At 36.7% G+C, this 18,571-nt stretch overlaps 1 long non-coding RNA gene across 3 annotated transcripts in view; it reads right to left on the bottom strand.

Annotated features, from left to right (window-relative positions):
* Nucleotides 1-18,571, bottom strand: part of LOC131194739 (uncharacterized) — a 48,421-nt gene that overhangs the window by 22,939 nt on the left and 6,911 nt on the right. The window contains exons 2-3 of one of the 3 annotated variants that reach the window (XR_009154289.1): nt 11,611-11,739; nt 9,084-10,218 (exon numbers count right to left, since the gene is read on the bottom strand). This is a non-coding gene — a long non-coding RNA (uncharacterized LOC131194739). Of the gene's footprint in view, nt 1-9,083; nt 10,219-11,610; nt 11,780-18,571 lie in introns of those variants that run through there. The other 2 variants (XR_009154288.1, XR_009154290.1) reach the window with 2 other exon arrangements.

Genomic DNA, 18,571 nt, shown 5'->3' with positions numbered 1-18,571 from the left:
TCACACAGTTGTTAAGGCATTCAGAGACAATTGGATGTGTTTGGAGGATTTTTTCCTCCCTTGTTCACTCCATTAATTCCGTACAGCCATTAAATTCAATCACGTACTTGTTCAGTAAAGAGCTATAACAAGCAGCTTTATTTTGAACAGTTATAAGAAGAGTGAAGAAAACTGGGAGTCTGGAATTACTCAATTTAAATCATGAGAATTGGATCAGCATGTCGGCTTTTGTTGCAACGAGGTCTTTCGGCACTGGAAGTGGTTTTGCACAAATTACTAGACTAGACTACCAAATTTGGGTTTTTTGTAACTCAATACAAGTCCTTGTCCTAATGATTTATGCAAGGCAGACCATCATGGGATGTGGGGTTTTGTTTGGCTTTGGGGGTTTGTTAACAGGCCAATTTTATTTTGTTAGCTTGGATTTAGGGTGAACCCAATATAGGTATATGTGAGATTTCAGAATCATAGTAGTAGTAGTAGCAGCAGCAGCAGCAGCATTAGTATTAGCATTATTAGCATTAGCATTCTTAGTATTAGTATTGTTGTTGTAGGTAGAAACAAATTCTTTTGATGTAGTGATGAAATACTATGGCCACTTTCTCACATATGATTTATAGCATCCTATATAATCATCTAACCATTGTTATAATTATGTTGACAAGCTTTATTTTAGCATGACAATAACTGGATGATGCTTCAAAATAATGAAAATTACTAGTTAAAAAAAGGCTTTGGGTGCATTTAAAAGAGAGTGAGGGTATTTTCTCACTAGCAAATTATAGCTTTTCCCAGAATCATCTCACCAGCATTGGGGCTAAAATAACAATAATGACAATAAGCGTTATATCATTTCAACAATGGCTGAATGATACCATGAAGAACTGTGGGTCTAAGGGAATGACCTCTGCATGCAGTGCCCTTCCATCTCTTCTAAGTACACAGTGAAGGTTAGGTTACAAACTCCAGCCATCTGATTAGTGATCCTTCAGAGAAGAGCATGACCTCTTCTCCTGAATCATCAGATAGCGTCCTGCTTTTCCATGCATCAAGAAAATGATTGCATGGAGTGGTAATGGGGAGAGGAGAGAGAATACAAAGATGTTCTATGAAGAAATGTCTTTATATTGGAATTGGGATGAAAATATAACAAAGACATATCTAACTTCTTTCCAGGATGCTTATTTAAGAAAATGCTAATAATGTCCCATAAGCCTCCTGATAAAATCAAAATCGCAATCATCACTTTTATTAGCTTATGTGAAGTCTGATTGAATAAAAAGCTTGATTTTTATGCCTCTAATATATTTATCATTTCCAGGGAGGGAAGTTATTTTGCCAGCCTCAGGCTGCAGCAGACTAGTAGATGAAAAGAGGATGAAAGTTATCTCTTGACCTTCCTTCCAGATGTGCAGCTGCTTTATCCAGAAGTCTGGGGGTCGGAATCCAATTCTGTCAAGTTAATTTATAATTATATCCAGGTAACCTACTGATGGAAGTAGCCTATGATGCGATGAACAGCTACGCTCAGAGGAAAACTGAATTTGTGGTATTAATGCTTCTGAGCCACAGCTGTGAATTTTGTTAGGCATTTGCTTAATTATTTAATGGCAATGAGTTTATTTACATGTTTGGGAAGGAAGGCAAAATTAAGGATACACAGCAAAAAGAAAAGCATCCCAGTCCGATTCTCTCAACTGGAAGGAAAGTGATTCCAGAGAGTAGATAATGGAAACCATTTTGTGGGATATCAGGACTCGGGTTCTCATCCAATCTCCAGGAATGAGATTAAACTTTAGGGAGAAAAACCAGGAATCTGAAGAAATGAAATGTCCTCATAAGTTGTGGAAAGTAATAGGTGTTCTTGAATCTCATATAGTATTTAGTCAGAAACTCCTCTGAAAGAAGGCAACCAAGTATTGTCACAGGGGAGATGTCGAAAGCCAGAACTGCATGTGGCCTGCTCCTCTGAGGGAAGCTTAATTTACTTCCCTGTGGGAAGCTTTATCTTTGGCTCATGAAATGGTAATTCTCAAAAGGAATTAAGGAAGTAAGACTTTGATGTGGCATAGCTCCACTCTAAAGCAGCCCATAAAGCAGGATCAGTGTGGGGAAGAATGGACCACCTCCTGACAGTACAGCCTTCCATTTCCATTAAGCCAAGTAAGCCATTAATTTCAATGCTAATATAGTGTAAATGGCAGGCCTAAGGAGTAATCTGAATAAAGCCGTGATTAGTTCCCTTTCTATCTCAGGCAAGGATCCTGATCCTACAGGGAAATGGGGTGATAGGATAGATTGCCTCTCCAAATGGTATATTGCCTTTTTAGAGTTTCTCCAGAACTCTTGAAGCTTATGTGGAAATTCAACATGCATTGTACATGGGGATGCCCTTGAAGACCAGCTAGCAGTTACAATTGGTCCAGAATGTGGCACTACATGCAATGATTGTTGCCTCATGTTACACCTCTTTTGGGGTACCTGCACAAAAGTCCTTTCTCCCAAGTCCTTTTCAGTGCAATTGAAGGTGCTAGTTATTACTTTTAAAGTCTTATAACAAAAAATAACTTATTTGTGGGACTGCCTCTTTCTAAGGGCATCTGGCCATCCTATCATAACGGATAAGGTGGGTAGGCTCCCAGTTCTTTAAATGTTGCCATCTTATATCCATTTGGAATATCCTTCTTTCTGAGGTTTGGCAGGTTGACATCCTTTTAAACTTCTTTTTTTTTTGAATTTTTTTTATTTTTTATAAACATAAAAAAAATCATTGTGAACAGATTATTGGTCAGGTACATCCTTGAGCATATTAATTTTCACACCCCATTGTGGTCTAATACAATATATTTTCTTCTCCTTCTTAAATTTAATTATTATTTGCACATATGTAATTAAAAAGAAAAATCAATTCCATCCCATTCTGAAAGATATTTAAATGAAGTCTAGTTCCCATATTTAACTCCCCAAAACATCTATTAATTTCTTAGATTTCACAAATCTGAACCCTATATCTATATTACTTAATCAGAGGTCAAACCATTTAACAACTCTTTCTTAAAACTGCCCAGCGATCACATAAACAATTTCTTTCTTACTTAGGGATAGTCCTGAACTCACAAAGACCATTCTCTCTTATCATCTTCCTCTGCTTATAAATAACATATTTTTTTTAAAAAAATCCATCTAATCAATTTTGATGCAAAACAAAAAAAATTACATTTTAAAAGGTTAATTACTACTTGTTTCCCCCAATTATTCCTCCATTGTGTTTAACTGTTTTCTTAGAAGTTTTTATCACCAATCACTTTTATTACCTTATTCTTAAAAGCAAAAAAAGTAACTTTTTCCTCTGCATATTAACACTCATTTCCCTCTTATCCCAATTTATTCTACAATCTTTCCCTCCATTCCCCAAAACATCTACTTAAATTCTTAACATAATTCTGAGACCAGCTATTAAATCCTTTCTAAATATGTTGTGTAATTATATCAACAGAGCCATCTTCATGGGAATAGTCCACCATTCCATTCTTACATTCTTCCTCTGCCTCTGGAAATTATTCTTTAATACAACTACAAATCACAAATAATAAATTGGATATTTTAAAATGCAATTAGGTTTCTTCTTATTTAAGATGTTTCCTTTTGTTCCATATTCATCCCTCATAATTTGCTAAAATAACAAATTTTTCACTTAGTTCTATAGTCCAAAGGCAGCCATCCAAGGACCTTTTTTTAAAACTGTTGCATAATCACACCGACACCAATCCTCATGGGAATAGTCATTACAAAGCTATTCGACTCTTACAATCTTCCTCTGCCTCTAGATGTCACTCTTTGATACAATTGCAAGTCACAAGTAATAAGTAGCCATTTTGGTGACAGCTTAAATTTCTTTGTTCTTAGAAGTTTTAGTTTGTAGAGGTCAATTTTCCAACATTTTTTCCTTAACTGTATCATAAAATCACATTATAGATATTTTAAACCCGGATAAATTTTTCTTTCTTTCATTTTTCTTCTGTCTTTAATCATCTTCTTTTAAATTGCAATCTCAATTGGCACCGTGTCCATTTTATTTCTATAAAAGTAAGCCACGCCTTCCCTTTGTCTCAGCTTATTTGTCTTTATCTAAAATTTTATCTCCTTTTGATAGTTTCTTTAAGTTTCCAAAAATTAGAGGATAGAGGGATTTGAGATGTTCCATTAAAGTCAGTACAATATTCTTTTTAACTCTCTTCTCTTATTCCTTTTAGTCCATTAAAACTTCCAGGGATCTCAAAACCAATGCTTAATTAAAAGATTTATTTTATTTTCTTATTTAATTAGGGCTCTTGACTTCCAATCCAAGCCCTGTCCAAATTCATTTATTTTCCAGAATGTGTATTCTTTAAATTGATTCCTTCCACTTTCACTTCTCATACAATTTAGTCGCCAGTCTTAAGTGTTTTTCCCCGAGGCTTGTGCCAAATTTAAAATGAAGTTTCTTTGTGAGATAGTGACTCACCCAACTTCAACAATCCTGTTGCCTTGGTGTTTAATCCTCCTGCCCAAACTTGTAGCCACCGCGGCTTTGTTGCAGCTGATGTCGGCTGCATTCCTCCCCGCTGGATCGGGGGAAAGGATCTGCGAGGAGTTTGCAATCTCCCCGTTCGCTCTGGCAGCTCCCCCATTCTTCGCTGCCCCTTCGAGGCAGCTATGGTCCAATCCTAAGAATGGATGGACCCCCATATTGGGGGAGGATTTCGGTGTATACCCGGAGAGACTGGGGTTTGCGACCGTCTCGCCCGCGACGCTGGCCCTCATCCTTTTGAACTTCTGAAAAGCTTTTACCCCAAGTGGTGGGACAGGGTGAAGTTTTGAGATGTTCTTGTGGACTGCACAGAAGTTTAAATATGGTGCTAGGTACTTGGGTTTAAATTTTTTGGTTTTAATATTTTTGTCATAAATAAACATTATTTTATTTCTTGGTTGTGAGCCACCCAGCATTTGATACAAGATAAGTGGCTATATAAATGTTTGAAATAAAATAAACTAATAGCCATGCAAATGTGGTTAAAATTTCATGTTTTTCTTATAATATCAACTCTTCATCTCACCTTTCCTTGACATGAATCAATGTTGCTAAGAAGAATCTATTCCCTCATTCATCATATTGACAACAAGCATTGCTTTAGGGCATGACTTAAGTGTGCCTTTTAATGGTATAACAAGTCTGTTAGAAAAGAACGGTGTTGAACCCATAATGTATATTTTTCATTTCAATAATATAGGCTCTTTAAACTCATCATAGGATGAGCTAAAGTTATTTTCCTGCTCCAGAGAACTCTATTGTTATGAGTGATCAGACAAGGATGTGCAATGTGCAAAACAGTGACTGGGCCACACTATTATTTTGCTTTCCAACTCCATCCCCTGATACTATGAGCCCATGTTGCTGGTATCCATGTCATTTGTAGCAGATGATCTTATCTGTGTTGATCCTTCTCCATGGCTGTTTGTCACTTCTCATCCTAATAATCTGAATCTTGAAGCCTTGTCTCAGGATCCTTCCCAAAAAGTTACGAGGCTACAATGCAGTGGCTATGAGTGATGTAGCCTTTCCTTTTTTCCAGGTCTGTGTAGAAGTTCTAAATGGAACTTTTGAGCAGTGTAGAGAGCTTATAAATCGTGCCTATACCAGGAGAATTCTAGCTGTGCACAGAGGGGCATTTAATATGGTAGATTAGATAGATAGATAGATAGATAGATAGATAGATAGATAGATAGATAGATAGATAGATAGATAGATAGATAGATAGATAGATAGATAGATAGATAGATAGATAGATAGATGGTGGTGGGTTGCTCCCGGTTCTGACCGGTTCTTCCAAACCGGTAGTAAAAGCGGCAGGAGGCTCCACCCACCCACCTAGACATCATAATGAATGATCTGTGCATGTGCAGAAGCTTCTGCACATGCCCAGAAGCATGTGTGCATGCCCGTTGCGAACCGGTAGTAAAGGTAAGTAGAACCCACCCCTGGTAGGTAGGTAAGTAGGTAGGTAGGTAGGTGGTAGGTAGGTAGGTAGGTAGGTAGATAGATAGATAGATAGATAGATAGATAGATAGATAGATAGATAGATAGATAGATAGATAGATAGATAGATAGATGATAGAACAATTGTGCAATGTTTTACATGTTGAATTCTGGGATATGGGCTAGAAATCCTTTCCCACTAGAGTAAATTTTTCAGTTATCTCCACTAGGAAACCATGGTGTTTGTTATGTGTCCTGGCTAACACAACCCTTGACTGATAGGCTTTGATACCATAGTATTCCTAAGGTTGCTGTGGACATGTCTGAAGCTTCTATGCTTTTTAAAGATTTTTTCCAAACATTTTTTGTTCTGTTTCCCTTTTTCCTCCAGATTGTGCCAAAGAATGATATTTTTCTCTCCTCCCCCCTTTGCTCATGAGACAGGAATATGGGATTGGTGTGAAATTAATGGACAATTGGCTATTTTTAATGGCCTTTTAAAATGTGCCATATGTGGCTGCCTCATGATCACAGGCTGCTTTAAGCAAGGATCAACCCAGGGGAGATAATTTTCCTTGTCACTAAATAATTAGAAGTAGATTTGGTCAGCTTCTGCTCTGGCATCTTTGGACTGATAGGGGCAAGACAGGGATTATCGCCAGTAGTTGACCTAGTTACATGGTGCTCTTTCTTGGCCTGATCGAGCCCAGCTGACATATCAGCGTAAGTAACACTGGAAGATGATGTCAACAACTAAGCAAGCCAGACTGGATATCCTCAAAGTTGTGAGCAAATAAGCTGCGTTATGATTAAGGAAGTCATTTGCCATGGAAGAAAATGGGTGGGTATAGAGTTTAGTCAGAATCTATTGAATGGCTTTGAAATAAATAAATAAAAGGAAACTCACTGCCTAATCTCAATACATTGCCTGGATTACTATGACTACTTTGCTGTAATTCTTACTGATGCTGGTTAATGGATTGTGTCATTTTATTATAAACTTCATTTAAATATTATAATTTTGCATATATTCTTATTCTATAGTATATGCTATTGTACTTTTCACATTTATGTAACTACATCTAAAGAGAATTGTGGGTGCTAGGCTTAAAATATATTGTGTTTCAAAATCAGATGCCATAGGTCACATATGTATGTGTTGTGTTTTGTGTGTGTGTGTACACACATGTATAACATATAGCATATACCTAAGGCAGTTTCTCTCTTTTTTAATATTTTTATTAAAAGTAAAATATAATACAAACTAGAAAAGAAAGAAAGAACTGCAAGGAAGAAGAAAATAATGGAGAAAAAGAGAAAAAGAATCATGAAAGCAATTTCCCACCCTCATCCAAAGTAAAAACAATTTTACTATCTCTTTGTCTCCTCTAAATTCACAGATATAATACTGTTCAACCCATAAGTACCTAATGTCTTCTCCAATCCAAAAAGTCCAAACAGACCCTTAAGACAATAACATAACAATAACAGAGGGCGTCTGGTGGCTCAGACTGCTAAGACAGTCTGTTATTAACACAACTGCTTGCAATTACTGTAAGTTCAAGTCCCACCAGGCCCAAGGTTGACTCAGCCTTCCATCCTTTATAAGGTAGATAAAATGAGGACCCAGATTGTTGGGGGCAATAAGTTGACTTTGTATATAATATACAAATGGATGAAGACTATTGCTTAACATAGTGTAAGCCGCCCTGAGTTTTCGGAGAAGGGCGGGATATAAATGCAAATTTAAAAAAACATTAATTAACATATATAAAGTCAGCATTTTACATCTCAACTGTTAACATTTAGAAAGTAATTTGTATCCGAGTATGAACAAACTAATGAAATTTAACATGCCCTTTAAAGAGAACAAGCTCACAAAAAATCCTTATTTTAAGTGAAAGGATAGTTAGATACAAAGCCAATTTAAATGCTGTCAGATAAGGATACATAAAGTAACTATAGAGAAATTCTTAAGGCTTAACTGTGAGGAAATCTAACACAATTTTTCCACTCCAGGTGTCAGAAAATCCAAAAAGAATCGCTTGAAATAGCAGGTCCCATTTTAACCCTGATCAAATAAACCAATTTTGTGTTCCTTCTTTTTATGTAAAACAATCTTATTCTTTAATCCATTCAAATTATTGTTGATCCTTGTTTCAAATTTCCTCAACACTTTAAACAGCCTCTTTTGGAAGTCCAGTATATAAAAATTATTCCAATTATTCTCTAGAATTTTTATTTTTACTTCCTTCTTAATTTTTAAGCTTCATACAATTTTTTTATGTCTAATAATAAATTCCTGTTCAAATTGTTGTTCATGTTGCTCTCAGATAGATTTTTTTATATATTTAACCTAACATCATCTTCTGGGAACAGACTGTTTCCCAGATAAACACAGTTGACATTATTGATTCAAAATCCCAATGCTGTTCCTCAAAAATTGGCTCTGAACGCCATTATCTTGTAATGTCTCCAATATTAAAACTATATTCTTTCCCACAAAAATGCATTTATTCTTTAAAATTAATGTTAGACTCCTAATACAGCTAGCCATTGACTTACAACAATTCCTCTTGTGACTATTTGAAGTTACAACTTCGCTGAAAAAATTGACTTTTTCTCTGGTCTTTGCACTGTGGGCATTTAGCAACTAATATGTAATTACAACAGAGGCTATGTTCCAGAGTCATGTGATCACCATTTGCACCTACCTAGCCAGATTCCAACAAGTAAAGTCAATTGGGGTGCGGGGGTGGAGAGAAATTCCTTAATGGCTGCCTGATTCACTTTACAACTGCAATGATTTGCTTAACAACCTTGGAAAAAATAGGTTGTAAAATTGGGCAGCACCTTGCTTAATAATGGAAATAATGATCTTAACTGGGATTGTAAATCGAACATTACCTGTATTCAAAACACAATATTCAAACATTTTCTGAGCCTTAATCAGTTTAAAGCTTTCTGTATCCACAAGCTTATCTTGTTTTTGCTATTAGTTTTAAATTCTTAAAGGTTAAAAAAGATGCATCTTCATTTTCTTATATAAAAGATTGAAGGCACTCACCCAGTGTTTCCAGCCCTGTCATTTTGAAGATGACAGTAATGACTTTACACTTTAAAGTAATGACTAGGCAACTTCTGAAAGTGATTAGCACAGGAAGTGCAAATTAAGTATTCTTGAAAGGTTCTGTACTGGAGAAAGTATGGCAAATTTCCTTCCCACCTTCCAATTATCTGCACTTTGCAATCTTCTGGTGTGAATAAGCCACATGGAGTACAGCTTGGACGATCTTGCATTCTCTCTTTATCCAGAGATGGTCAAAGGAACCAATCAATCCCAGAATTCCCCAGCCAACATGGCAATGGGATTAGAAAGGTTTTTAAGAAGAGACAGCCATTTGTTCAGAATGGTATAGGATCTCCTGCTTGTTTGGGAGGTTAGATTGAAAGACTCCAAGGTGCCTTCCAAATCTGATATTTTGTTATTCTGTCTGTCCTGTTTATTTCAAAAGAATGTGATTCTGTGATTCCTGAGGAAGTGGACAGGATCCTTGGAACTGTCAACCCAACTTTCTATTTATTAGATCCTTGCTTCTACTGGCTGGTGAAGGATGCTCAGGAGGTGACAGGTCATTGCATCCATTATGGTGGTGTCTGCCTCTCTAAGAGGCATCCTCCTTTCTCTACAGCTGGTTCCAATCAGGATCACTGGAGATGAGACATCAAGCCTAAAATGTTTGTGGGATGCCTCAAGACCTGAGGCTCTCATCCCTCCTATTTAATATCTACATGAGATCTTTATTAGACCATCTATTGATCTGGGTGTTCCATCTTTATCACTGTAAAACCATTCATGATATAAGACTTGGTTTCTTGAGGAACTTTCTATCCCTAGTGTGCCCATTCTGTTGACTGTAATAGTGTTGGCCTGTTCCATGTCACATTAATTTAGTAGTGTCACCTGTTCTGTTGCAGCAACTGCCCACTGAAGCAGAAAATCCCCCAGTTATTCATACAGCTCTCACTGTGCCTGCCTTCTTCCTTGTGACCAAAGCCTTAGAGAGATGGAATGGATACCATGAAGCTATGTTGTCTTTTTATGATTTCCCTCAATATGCTGGGTATGTTCCATGCTTTATTTGGTATTGTTTTCTATCATATTCTTTTACTCTCTGAAGCTGCCCAGAATTGTCTGGGATCTGGAATGTAATAAAAAAAAAGTTTAGAATAAGGATCAATTCCTATTTATACAAGAAAATATTGTGTACAGTAACATCCCCTTGCTGTGTTGAGATACATATCTGGGACAACATTCTAGACATCACATGGATTAGCAGTGGCTCCAGGAGTTTATCACTTGCATTCCAGACTCAAAATTCTTACAGCAACTAATAGGTTGAACTTTCTGTAAGCCTGTGCAAAGATGGTATATAAAGCTTTGATAACCTATTTTGCAAAGCAATCAATTGCCTCATTTGGAAAATGTGATCATGCCTGCCCCAGGCATGGCGAGAATAGCTGGAAACACCTGCTTGCATGCATCAAAGGGACCTTTGTCTCCCAGTGGATTTCCTCCTCCTATCATTTTGCTTGCGCTGTGCCTTTATGATTCTGAAAGCCATTGGCTGCCAATCTGTCTAGTTGCCTATATTTCAGTCATATGAATTATGTCACTGCAAGAATACTGGTGGGGGTTAGCATGTGTTAAGTAACCATTGTGTGCTAATTGACTCCGCAGCAAAGAAAAAAACTTTCTGATACGTTTTCGTAGGTTTTCACGGGTATAGGTATGTAGGTCTTGGCATATTTGGGTCTTTTCCCATGTAAGGTTGAGAGTATCTTGGCAACGTTTCGACGAGGTCTCACTCATCATCTTCAGGCTGGTGCTTTCGGCTTCGTGCTTCTGTGAGCAAAGCGTGGTTGGAGCTGCCGTCTCTCTATAAATACTGGTGGGAAGGTGGGGAGTGTTGCTGTGAGTGGGTTGGTTGGCTGTGTGGTTGCATCTTGATTGATAGATGGAGTGGGTGTTTGCAGATTGGTCGGCTGTTTCGTAGCATCTTGTGTGCGTGTGGGCCTAGTCTTTTGTTCCTGAGCTTTGGTGTTTATTCATCATTTGACATGAATTTCTTGTAGGCAAAATGTTTCCTCATCAGACTGACAAAATGTATAAATATAGAATGAACCCTCTACTGTGTTCAATCTATAGCTGCTTCATAAGATTTAGGAAGCCAAGTTTAAGGGAGAACAGAAAGATACAAGATACATTGAATCAATTGAATCAATTGCAGACTGCATATTCCAGGGTGTCCAAACTTGGCGACTTTAAGACTTGTGGACTTCAATTCCCACAATTCCTCAGCCAGCAAAGTTGCCAAGTTTGGACACCCCTGGAATATTCATTCTATCACACAAATCATTACTGAACAATGTATGCCTCATATAAATACACTAATTATGGAAACATTGATTTTATAAGAAAACATCTATATTCTTTATTCAGAGCATAAAGCCATATAAGCACAGAAGGGTCCCAAACATTTATTGCATTCTGATTTCAATTGTCACACTGACTGTGGAGAACAGGAACTTACATTCCAGAGGTTGTTCAGGCTGAGAAGGGCTACTTTAAATCATTTGGGTTGTCACCAACTGCTCCTTGACAAGAAGTTGCTTCAAATAGTTGCCATCCAAGGAGTCCAGTTTTGCACATCCTGCAAGCACTGATGAAAGAGAGAAAGAGAGAGTGAGAGAGAGCACTAAAGGGGAAGAGGTCAGAAAAACATTGCTGGAAGGTATTGAGATAACCTTTCTATGGTTTCACATTTCATACCACAAAGCATAGTCTGGAATCTCAATTCCCTCTTCTGCTCACCGAGTTATAAAAAGAGATGAAATCATTTGGAAAAACACTGCCACTCGTTCAGACTGACTTTCCCAGATTGGGAAACATTATTGTATGGTTAAGGGGCTACATCAATTTTTTTTTTTAAATCCATCTGTGGTAATAAATTGCTTTTGCAATACATACACATAAACACACACACACACACACATATACATTTGGGATCAATTGATAAGAGAACCCTTGGATTAGTGAAGTACAACAATGGAATGCTGAATCCTTGTTGTTGTTTTCAGCATATGATGTTGAGGCCATACTGCTGTGATGTTTATTTAGATAACTTTATCCCTGAAGCCTAAAGCTTTGGTTGGCCATCTTCATTTATATCAAGCCCAACCTAACTGCCTGATATGTTCAATACAGGAACTTTGTCTTGCCTATGGCTACGCAGCAAATTGCAGTAAACTAGCATACCATTTGTCCCTAATTCCGTTTTCTCCAAATTGAGCATTATTTCTGTCTACCACCAATTTCAGAATTCTTGCCCAAAGCTATGGGGGATAGTTAAGAAAAAGCTGTACTAGATGCTACTGGCTGATGCTGTGTTATGTTCATGTGTACGTTGCTGTGAATTGCACATGTTGTGGGTTTCTTAAGGAGGATCACAGGATTTGCAGAGAGGGGCAAATACCTTTTTGGAATATGGCTGTATTCACTTCCTATTGGCAGACCTGTGCAACGGTTATACTTCTGATACTGTATTTGTAAATAACGGACCAGACTGCGCCAGGCAAAGAGCTCCTGTAGAGTTTTTAACTGACATTAAAGGGGCGTGCATAAGCGCATAAGGCGTGCATAAGCGCATAAGGGGCATGCATAAGCGCACAAACGTGCCTACCGTTCCTGTCCTATTGTTTTTCTTTTCTTCTTCCTATATATATATATTGATGCTTATACCTCCTAATATTTACTCATATATATGTTTATATACTATATAATCCTTTTTATATGATATTGTGACAAAATAAATAAATAAATAAAAAATAAACATGCTAATTTCCTATCTGTAGGCAATTTTAAGCAGAGAAAAAGGGAACGCATTCTAGATCAATAGTCTGGAGATTCTGGATAAACTATCACTCCACCAACACCACCCAAAGGACGTTATGTTAACAAATTACCAACTAGTAACTATAATCTGTACCAAGGGTTAAGATGAATAAGAAGTTTATTAAACCCTTTTATAGAGAGATTGTATATCAGTGATTGCATGACCTCTATAGATGTCGTATGCTAAATAATAGATAGATAGATAGATAGATAGATAGATAGATAGATAGATAGATAGATAGATAGATAGATAGATAGATAGATAGATAGATAGATAGATAGATAGGTAGATGATAGGTAGATGATAGACAGACAGACAGACAGATGTTTATACTCCTGTGAATCTCCCAGAAGTCTCTCAAGGGAACACAAGAGAGTTTCTCCAGGTCAGGGTGGGGGATGTTTAGAATAGAATAGAATAGAATAGAATAGAATAGAATAGAATAGAATAGAATAGAATAGAATAGAATAGAATAGAATAGAATAGAATATTTTATTGGCCAAGTGTGATTGGACACACAAGTCTTGGTGCATATGCTCTCAGTGTACATAAAAGAAAATATATCTTCATCAAGGTACAACACTTACAATACTTAATATTAATTAATTAATAATCAATATTAATAAATTAATAATTAATATTGATAATATTAATATTAATCATAGGGTACAATTTAACACTTGATACAGATAACACTTAAGATCAGAATGTAAATTTTCCATTGCTTGACTTTCTTAGTAACATTACAATGAATCTTTAGGATCACTTAAATAAAGTGAATATTCTACTTTCACCCTCTTATCTTTTTGCTGTAGCAAAAAAACAGACTAATGTAGTCAAATAACTTTTGAATTGCATTTTTAAAAAGTGATCCACAGAGCAGGCATTAGAAGCAAGGGCTGAAGAGCCAGATCAGCAATGATACTGAGCTGGGAGAGATGGGCTTTAGGTTATTCAAAGTGAAAAACCAGCAGAAGTTTGATTAATTTACCCAGGGAATGAACATAGTGCTTAAAAATAATGATTTTCTGGGTCTTTTAGAATTGATCATATATAAACACACATTCTTGTTCCTTAAAAATCATCATTTTTCATATCACAAAATTAGCTTTGATACTATATTCTTCCACATAAATCACTGAGTAGTGCTAATGATTTGCTGTGATATATGAAGCATTTTTTTCCATAGGTTCCATTTGCACGACTTCACAAATTGCTAAAGAACTGTAAGGTGTTGTTCTGAGAGCTTCCACCTCTCCTTTTCTTATAGTCATTTTCCATTCATACAATCAGGAAATTAACCCATTTTCTAATACATCTTGTGGATCTCACAGGTCTTCTTCCTGTAATCATTCTACTTCCACTCTGGTTTCCTTCATTTCTTTCCTTTTGTTTCATTTCCTTCCCCTTTTGCCCATTTTCTCCTAAGATGCATTCTTGACACTATGAAACGATGATCTGCCCCAGATTCAGAATATTTCATCACCTTTTATCAAGCTGATTTATTCATTAGATTAATTTATTCAACACGTAGCCAGCCATAAGTTGCCAGCAGCAAACGAATATTATAATGTCCCCAATAAATACAGATAAAAATTAATAAATAAAAATCTCCCAACCAAAATCCAGAAAAAAAATAACAGCAATAGGCAGAATCCCACCTGCATATGATGTTACAAAAGCAGTTTGAAAATTCTCAGTCTTCAATATTTTCTATTACCCATAAACAAATTGTACTTTTAGATATATATTCATTCTTTTATCATACATGTGCATGAACAGACTTATCCTTAAACCATATACTGTATTTCAAACAAAGAGATGAAGATTCATCTAAGATGAAACTAACTAATCGATCATCATTTTACTTCATTCCTGGGCACTCAAGTTAAGTACTTTCTCATCCTCTTTCCATTCATATAACGTCACAGATTACAAATTCATTCAGAATTCTGCAGTTCCTAAAGCTCATTTCTGTTTCTTCAATCATCATGATCCAGTGGAATGTCAACATTCAGTTATTATAAGTCTCTGAATCCTTACTTTCATATGCATCCACAACATGTAGGTGATATTTATTCTTAATGCAGATATACAATGTAGCCCTTTCATTCATAATTAAAGCTACATATTTATTTCCACTTGCATGTTCATTTATTTATTCTTCACCCTTTACTTCTCTTACACTCTTAGTTGCATTCTTCCATATATAATGTTTATCAACAAATGGGCCCACATAATTGCTCTCTACCATCTGTTATAACTTTATTAAATTTTTTATATAATGCTTTTTCATAAGAAAAAGAACAAATCTGGTCACACCTTGGTTATTCCCATTCGACATACAGCATTCCTTGATAACGTTGATTCCTTGATAACGTTACCAGTGAGGTTGGCCATTTAACCAGTATAGCCCAAACACAGCTAAAGTCCAGTTTTATCACAATTCTATGTAATTCTATGTAAACTCAGATCTCTAATTTGGAGACTGTCTTGCAAGCCAACACACTCTTGCTTATATCCCACCAACAGGAAGTATATGCAGTCATGTTCCTGCACTTATTAACATTATTAGACCACATTCTGTACTACTGTAGCATTGCAAAATCTAACTAAATCCCATGGGTAAATCAGTGAAAGCTTTAAAATTTGTATGCTTTTAACTGTATTGCTTGCTTATTTGTTTTGGATTGTGTAATTCACCCAGCATCTATCACAGTGGACAATAAATAAATAAATAAATAAATAAATAAATAAATAAATAAATAAATAAATAATCTATAACATGATTATGGTTGGTCACACAGTCAGCCAGATCTGCAGATTGGATTTGGCATTTTTGTCCACCTATCAAGGCCTTCTAAGGGAACTGGGATAAGTAAATGTTGTTTAACAATATTAAAGGCAGGGGTGGGTTTCAAAACCCGTCGCTAACGGTTCGCTCATGGGCGCACATGCACTCGCATGTGTGCGTGATACTTCTGCGCCTGCACAGAAGCATCCGGGTGGGTGGCCAGAGCCTCCTGCCGCCCCCGCTACCAGTTTGCCCGACCCAGGGCGAACCGGTAGCAACCCACCACTGATTAAATTATCGCAGGATGTCAGCTGTTCCAAACAAAGCTGTCTTTCACCTGACTGATGGTGATTTTGCCAATGACAATAGTGTTCAAGTGGTGCTCCCAATATTTTGGGATTGCACTCAAGGAGTCTATTATTATCGGTACTATATTGCTTTCTTTTGTCAGACTCTTTCTAATTCAAAGACTTGCAGTTCTTTGTATTTTATCATTTTCATCAGTTCTTTCTCTTCTGCTGTCTCCAGAGACTGAGTTCACTATCCAGACTTTTTTGCCTTTCTTATCAACAATTATTAAATCTGGGATGCTGTATGGCAGATGCTTCTCTGCTTGAAATATAAAGTCCCAGAGTACTTTAGCTTCTTTATTTTTTATCACTTTGTTTTTTATTTATTTATTTATTTATTATTCGAATTTATATACCGCCCTATCTCCCAAAGGACTCAGGGCGGTTCACAGGCATATTTTGTGGTCCCACCAGTTCTTGCTTGCAAGCAAATGGTATTTGTTACTGATATTTCAGTGCACCATTGTTGCTACTTTGTTATGCTGTTGTTTGTAGTCAATCTGTGCCATTCTCTTGCAGGAGCTAACAAGATGGTCCACTGTTTCTTCAATTTCTTTACAGAGATGGCATTTGCTATCTATTGCTGTCTTTTCAGATCTGGATTTATATGCATTTGCTCTTAAAGCTTGGTTTTGTGCAGCCAGAATTAACCCTCCTATCTCTTTCTTCAACTTCAACTGCTCTTGGCCATTTCCAGGTTTTACTGTTATCTGCTTTCCTTGCTAGTGGTTTTATGCATTGGCCATGTAATATTTTGCCGTGCCATGTTTTTTTTCTATTTTTCATTTTATCTTTCTTATAGGCAAGTTTAGTCTTTTTGGTACTCAATCCTTCATGGTGTGCTAGCTTCAACACATTTTCTTCACTGTTCTTCAGATATTCTTCCAATCCCCGTTTTTCTTTTTCAACTTTTTGGTGTACTTGCAACATCCCATGCCCACTTAAACTGCTTGGTAAATACAGTCTCTCAACATTGTTATATTATTATTAAAGTTTATAATAATATAATGTTATTTTATTACTGAGTAAGTAGAAATACAATTGCCACCCCAGCTTATATAGTTCAATAAATTTGGAAGGCACCAACTTGAAGAAACATGATCAACAGTACATATGCTAGTGAAAAAGAAATTGGATACTACCAATTTTGGGAACAAGATTTACGACTTCCAGCCAGTTAGAATTTATATAGAATGCACAGAATGTTCTTCAGAGTTATGTTTATCTGCAACAATGATGGAAGAGGATGTATCAATAGTGGTCAGTCTGACCTGCAAGAGTTTGTGATTTGTATATGGTGTTATGATCTGATCTGGTCAAGTGATATTTAAGAATCTTGTTTTGCTTTGGCTGGCTGTCTTGCGGGGGTGGGTCTATGACAGTTTGCTCTGGCCAACTCGCCCTGGCCAAATCACCATGGCCAACTTGCCACAGCCAACTTGTTGCAACCAATTCATCACAGGACAACTCACCACAGGGCAAGAGTTACACTAATATCAAAGAAATGGTGGAATAGAATCAGAAAGGATGCTAAAGGAGAGACAAAAATGAAACGTGAATAACAAAAATTAAGATATTTTTTTATTTATTTTAAATAATTAAATTGAATTGTTAAATTGTCCTGTGCGAGTTGTCCCATGGTGAGTTGACTGTGGCGAGTTGGCTGCAGTGAGTTGTCCCATTCTGGCAGGAGCTGCCAAATTCCAATCAGATTCCATTTTTCAGGATCTATCACAAGCTTGAATTCTGAAACTGCCCCACAATTTTGCAGTAATGCTTGACTTCTAAGAACGTTCTATGCGTTCATATCCATGTCTAAGTGGTGAATTCTGTCCTTCTCCCCAGTTGGTGGTGTCCTCTTTCACAAACATAGCTTTTCTTGCTTTTTATGCCCTTTGGAGGAATACCTAATTTAGCAACATATCCTAGATAAAAAATGATATTCTATCACCAAGGGTATTGGTTGTTCTTGCTGCCTCTGTCTGCTTTATTTCATCTCACTTTTCTTCTGTCTCAGCTAATTTGTCCTGCACCTCTCAGCATTTCATAGAGCCTTGCCACTCCTGTGCATTTGGCATGATCTGAGACTGAACACTTTGAACATTTGTCTGGCTCCCAAAGTGGGTTCTGTGAATAAATTTTCCCTCTCCCCCTTCTTTTTAAAAGTATTCATAGTAACCTTGGCAGAGGGAAGTTTAGCCCTGAGGGAACTTTCCCCCTTTACCATCCCTTAATTAAAAATATTTTCTGGAAGCTGCTATTTGCTTTAGAGGATAAAATATACTGGTACTCAAATTATATCTGTACATTTAACCGTGGATAGTTACGGTCTCAGAAGACATTGGAAAGACACACACATACACACAGAGACATACACACTTGCATTGACAACTACAATCTTGGTCCAATCTCCCTTTTCTCCCAGCAGTTTCGAATTAGTGTTTTAATTATAGCT

This window comes from Ahaetulla prasina, chromosome 3 (assembly GCF_028640845.1).
Source record: "Ahaetulla prasina isolate Xishuangbanna chromosome 3, ASM2864084v1, whole genome shotgun sequence".
Lineage (NCBI taxonomy): Eukaryota > Metazoa > Chordata > Lepidosauria > Squamata > Colubridae > Ahaetulla > Ahaetulla prasina.
This window is presented reverse-complemented; position numbering and strand designations above follow the sequence as displayed.